At 44.4% G+C, this 6,334-nt stretch overlaps 1 protein-coding gene across 3 annotated transcripts in view; it reads left to right on the top strand.

The window, feature by feature from the left end:
- The window catches only part of LOC143933704 (uncharacterized), a 32,636-nt gene that overhangs the window by 6,689 nt on the left and 19,613 nt on the right, over positions 1-6,334 (top strand). The window lies entirely within an intron of this gene.

Genomic DNA, 6,334 nt, shown 5'->3' with positions numbered 1-6,334 from the left:
GCAATTAGCCGACAGCTGAGTTGCCAGCTCAGAGAAGGAAGGGCTGAGCCCAGCTTTGACACTAGAGAAATGTCCTAAACGCTGCACACCAACAAGCCCAACAGTCACCTTAGTAAAGCAGCCTCAGCCCAGCTCTGTTCAACCCACGCCTCCGACGTGTTTCGTCTTGACCACAGGGCTTAGTCATGGAGGTCATGAGTAAGCCCTCGTAGGTGGGGGGAAACACATTGGGGGAGTGGCCTGGACTGAGCAGGGCTGAGGCTGGTTTACTAAGGCGACTGTCGGGCCTGTTGGTGTGCGGCGTTTGGAACATTTCTCTTGCTTAATACAGGAATGTGTTATACTTACACGTATATTATTTAACATGTATGCTCGGTCCACTTTAGCTCTCCTCCAGTACAGGTAGAGCTGCACGATTTTTCGTTAAAAAAATTGCAATCTCGATTTAACCCTCACGATCCTAATCTAGCATTTCCACGATTCATGAAAACGGTGCAGTTCTCCTGCTCACAGCTGTCAAAAAAAAAAAAAAAAGCAGCCGGCAATGTTTGTTTATCAACAACCAGAGAGAGAGAGATAAAAAGAAATATTTTATCTTTCTGTTCTTTTAGAGATCAAAGGAATGAACTTCGGTCTGCAAATGAAGTCAATTTAGCCTAAGCCTTTTTCTGATACTTGTTGCTTACAAGTTAAAATGTGTATTTTTTGCTAGAAAATTACTTAAATAAATATATATATATATAATTTTTTTTTTTTTTTTTAGCAGAGACCCTAGAGAATAAAATGGCGGTCGTTGCAATATTTTGTCACACTGTATTTGTGCAGTGGTCTTTCAACTTAATTTTTTTGGGAAAAAATATACTCCAATTAATAAAAAAAACAAAAGACAAAACTCTAAAGTTAGCCCAATTTTTTTGTATAATGTGAAAGATGTTACGCCACGAGAACCGTGAGAGAATTGTGGTCTTTATTCTAAGCAAAGAAAATTGTGATTCCCATTTTTATGCAGAATCGTGCAGCTCTAGCAGTCCGCAAAGCGGTTAAAAAAAGCATGGTAATCAGACTGCGTGGTACTACTGTACCATGTGATCTGGTGCAGGCAAATGCAATGCGATTGCAACCTGCATTTTGGGGTGTTATTAAGCTAACATTGACACCCACTACACATCACAAGTGCAGTGCGTTTTCAAATACAGACAGAATGCTGGTTTCCTGCACTGCGTTCTGGTGCGATTGGGCCCTAAATCCATTGGTTATGTGTATTCTTCCTGGAATCTTGGTTTGCTTTGTGTATTTCTTCCAGATCTGTGCTGTGCTCACTGCTGCTCTTTTTCCTTGTGCAGGGTGACTGGTCCTGTCTCCGCCCCCTCCTGCTGTTTTCTACAGGCAGCCTGTAGTGGGTGGAGCCTGCTGGGCCCCTCTCACAGCTCTGCTCGCTCTCCTTGTGCAGGGAGACTGGTCTTGTCTCCGCCCCCTCCTGCTGTTTTTGGCAGACAGCCCTAGTGGGTGGAGCCTGCTGGGCCCCTCCCACAGCTCTGCTCTCTCTCTTCTTGTGCAGGGAGACTGGTCTTGTCTCCGCCCCCTCCTGCTGTTTTTGGCAGACAACCCCTAGTGGGTGGAGCCTGCTGGGCCCCTCCCACAGCTCTGCTCTCTCTCTTCTTGTGCAGGGAGACTGGTCTTGTCTCCGCCCCCTCCTGCTGTTTTTGGCAGACAACCCCTACTGGGTGGAGCCTGCTGGGCCCCTCCCACAGCTCTGCTCTCTCTCTCTCTCTCTCTCTCTCTCTCTCTCTCTCTCTCTCTCTCTCTCTCTCTCTCTCTCTCTCTCCTTGTGCAGGGTGACTGGTAGTTTTCTGCAGGCAGCCTGTAGTGGGTGGAGCCTGCTGGGCCCCTCCCACAGCTCTACTCTCTGCACTGGCTATGTACAGCCCAGTGATGATGTTGCAGTTCTTTTTGCATTGGGTACATACAAAGTGGATTTATATCCCCTGTGGCTATTGAAGAATATATTTTAAATGATTGTAATCTCTAATGAGCAGAGCCCTCTGATCTCTCCTGTATTGATTTGTATAAGTGTACTGTCTGCCCTCGGTTTGTAAAGTGCTGCGCAAACTGTTGGCGCTACATAAATCCTGTATTATTATAATAATAATAATAATAATAACTAGAAAAGCTACAATTTCTGAGGAAATTGTGTGAAGTGTTCTTGCCTCCACCTACATTTTTGGAAAAAAATTTGATTTTTTTTTTTTTTTCAAAAATTTTTTATTTTTCAAAAATTATTTTTTAAATGAAAGAATTTTTGAAAAATTATTATTTTTTTAATTATTTTTTATTATTTTTTCCCAACAGAGCTGTGTGGGACTAGCTATAATTCCCATCAGAGCTGTGTGGGACTAGCTATAATTCCCATCAGAGCTGTGTGGGAGGAGCTATAATTCCCTGCAGGGCTGTGTGGGAGGAGCTATAATTCTCCGTAGGGCTGTGTGGGAGGAGCTATAATTCTCTGCAGGGCTGTGTGGGAGGAGCTATAATTATCCACAGGGCTGTGTGGGAGGAGCTATAATTCTCTGCAGGGCTGTGTGGGAGGAGCTATAATTCTCCTCAGGGCTGTGTGGGAGGAGCTATAATTCTCTGCAGGGCTGTGTGGGAGGAGCTATAATTATCCACAGGGCTGTGTGGGAGGAGCTATAATTCTCTGCAGGGCTGTGTGGGAGGAGCTATAATTATCCACAGGGCTGTGTGGGAGGAGCTATAATTCTCCGTAGGGCTGTGTGGGAGGAGCTATAATTCTCTGCAGGGCTGTGTGGGAGGAGCTATAATTATCCACAGGGCTGTGTGGGAGGAGCTATAATTATCCACAGGGCTGTGTGGGAGGAGCTATAATTCTCTGCAGGGCTGTGTGGGAGGAGCTATAATTACCATCAGGGCTGTGTGGGAGGAGCTATAATTACCCTCAGGGCTGTGTGGGAGGAGCTATAATTCTCCTCAGGGCTGTGTGGGAGGAGCTATAATTATCTGCAGGGCTGTGTGGGAGGAGCTATAATTCTCCTGGGGGCTTTTGTCACCTCCCCACTGTAGTTTTGAACATTTCTCCATTCATTCCTATGGGACAAATTTTGGCGCAAAAATGACGATATTTGTTCCACAAAGTAATAGCACACCAATCGGGAACAACCCGCACGTTTCGGTATATTTAGTGTAAAAGCTGTGGGAGGAGTTGGGGTGGTAAATTTGGCTATAATAATAATAATAATAATAATATATATGTGAGATAACAATAAGTGGTCTTGCTATACAAGACCACTTAATAAATGAAAATATTTGCGCTCGGAGTTCAGCTTTAAATGAAAATGCACAGTAATTCCTTTCCATCCCGTTTTTGGGCAAACATTCAAAGCCCGCTCTCTTCTGCTTGTCGGGCCGAACCCAAATCTCCATAAATCACAAATACATGTGTCACAATAGCGCGTTCACCCACCGCCATGATCCACCGCCGCCCAGGAACCACTGTACTGGAGCCGGGCGCTGTCACTCACAGCGTGATGACTCCATTAAAGACCTGCAGATCAATACCCTTGTGTGTGAATGTGGTCTTCATTAGGTCCAGGGTGAGACAGCACTGTGCTGGCAAATGAATGGATCTTCAAAACTCCCTTCTAAGCCGAGCGCAGCTGACCGGGGCGCCTGACATCGCAGTGATCATCGTTTTAATGATAACGAAGAAAAGGCTAATTGCTCCGAATGCCTCGTAGGACCCGATCTGTTTGGTAACTAATCGCTTTATAAAATATTGAGGTCTTTCTTTTTTTCCTTTGATTGTACAGTTACTTTTTGTTTTGTTTTTTGCTGTACAGTTCTTTTTTTTTTTTTTTTTTCTACTGGCCTGTAAGGGCCCCCGTTTACACTTGTGAGTGTGTTTTTGGTGCATTGATAAGGTCTGCATTCATCATACTCATTAACAAGGAGCTGCAGTCTGCTCACATAATTTGTAATAAAAACATCTTTGCCATTCTGAAGCTTCCCTCCAACCACTTTGCATATTATTTTATATATACTGTGATTCTGTACTTGCCAAATATGCTGCAGAAATCTCCCTCCACTGAGTCTGGCTGCTGCCATTTTGACTGTGGGCAGCTGAAGCTGCTGCCTGTTCACTTCCTAGATTGACACACAGAGGCACACCTCCAGCTCTGCAGCTCTCATTAGCCCTCTTATGACTCATGCCCTCTCCCTTCTTGGCAAACTCCCACAAAAGTGAGAGAGAGAGCTGTGCATGATGTCATAAGCCTAGGCTAATGACCAGACAAGAAATGGGAAGTGAGCTGTATAAGGGATTTACTGGCAGAAAAAAAAAAGTTTTTATTATCCAAAGCTAAAACAACAACAAGGGCAGAGGATTTAATAGATGGAAAGTTGAAAAAACGACTGAAGTGATACTAATGTCTCATGTTTTAAATAATAAAAAAAAAAAAAAAAGTTATATTTACCTGTTCGGTGAAGTGGTTTTGCACAGAGCAGCCCTGATCCTCCTCTTCTCTGGTCCCTCACCAGTGCTTCTGGCCCCTCCCTCCTGCCCCCACAGCAAGCAGCTTGCTATGGGGGCTCCCAAGCCGAGTCGCTGTTCTGTGTATCCATTCAGACACAAAGTTCGGCCCTACCCCCTCTCTCTCCTCATTGGCTCACTGACTTTGATAGCAGTGGGAGGCAATGGCTCCCCGCTGCTGTCTCAGTCAATGAGGAGGGAGAGTTCCCAGCAGCCGAGACTCTTGTGCAACCTCACTGGATCAATAGGGGGCTCAGGTAAGTATTAGGGGGGCTGCTGCACACTGAAGGTATTTTATTTTATTTTTATTTATTTTTTTATCCTAAAGCATAGAATGCATTAAGATAAAAAAAAAAAATCATTCTGACTTTAAAACCACTTTTTAAGGTTTTTCACCTTAAAGCAGATGTAAACTGTTTTTTTTTACCTGCAAGGCAAAGTCATAATGTACTAGTATTCATCACATACTAGCACATTATGAACGTACCTCATAACGCAGCCTTCTAGCACTGGAGACGGTGTCTATCTTCACCCCGTCTACCTTCCGGGTTTGTGGCATGCGCGCGGGAGCCACCGGTCACGGGACAGGGCTCTGAAGGAACAGCATTGGGCGGGGGCTGTTCCTTCAGAGCGCATGCGCCAATGATGTCACTGGCTGCTTGTACTGTAAATATCTCCTAAACGGTACACTTTTAGGAGATAATTACACTACTTTATTATAGGCTTGCCTATGGGTAAAACTTAACCACTTGCCGACCAGCGCACGACGATGTACGTCGACAGAATGGCACGGGCAGGCAAATGGGCGTACATGTACGTCCCTTTAAATTTGCCGCCCTGCCATCGGGAGCACGCCGGCGGCGGCGCGCTTCCGCGCTGGTCAGGACCTCCGTGAGTCCGGTCGCGGGATCTGCGGGCTCGATCGCCGCGGGCATCCCTGCGATCGTCTCACGGAGCGGCCGAATTAAGAAATGCCGTTGTAAACAGCATTTCTCCATTCTGCCTAGCAACTAGTGACACTGATCTCTGCTCCATGTGATTGGAGCAGAGATCAGTGTTCACTAAATGAAAGCCCAACCCCCCCACAGTTAGTAACACACCCCTAGGAACACTTAACCCCTACACTGCCACCCACTGGTTAACCCCTTCACTGCCAGTGTCATTTACACAGGAATTTATATAGCAGCGATTACTGTATAAATGACAATGGTCCCAAAAATGTCCGATGGGTCCCCCACAATGTCGCAGTCACAATAAAAATCGCTGATCGCCGCCATTACTAGTAAAAAAAAATAATAAAAAATTATTAATAAAAATGCTATAAAACTATCCCTATTTTGTAAACGATATAACTTTTGCGCAAACCAATCAATAATCGCTTATTGCGATTTTTTTTTTTTACCAAAAATATGTAGAAGAATACATATCGGCCTAAACTGAGGAAAAAAATGTTTTTCTTTATATTTTTGGGGGATATTTATAACAAAAAGTTCAAAATAATGCGTTTTTTAAAAAATTGTCGCTCTATTTTTGTTTATAGCGCAAAAAATAAAAACCACAGGGGTGATCAAATACCACCAAAAGAAAGCTCTATTTGTGGGAAAAAAAGGACGTCAATTTTGTTTGGGAGCCACGTCGCACGACCGCGCAATTGTCAGTTAAAGCGACACAGTGCCGAATCGCAAAAAGTGGTCTGGTCTTTGACCAGCAAATTGGTCCGGTCTGAAAGTGGTTAAAGTGACACTAAAGGTTAGTTTAAAAAAAATAACAAACATATAATACTACTTACTT

The sequence above is a fragment of the Lithobates pipiens genome, unplaced genomic scaffold, assembly GCF_037356315.1.
Source record: "Lithobates pipiens isolate NorthernLeopardFrog02 unplaced genomic scaffold, aLitPip1_a1.2 Scaffold_27, whole genome shotgun sequence".
NCBI classification, from domain to species: domain Eukaryota; kingdom Metazoa; phylum Chordata; class Amphibia; order Anura; family Ranidae; genus Lithobates; species Lithobates pipiens.
This window is presented reverse-complemented; position numbering and strand designations above follow the sequence as displayed.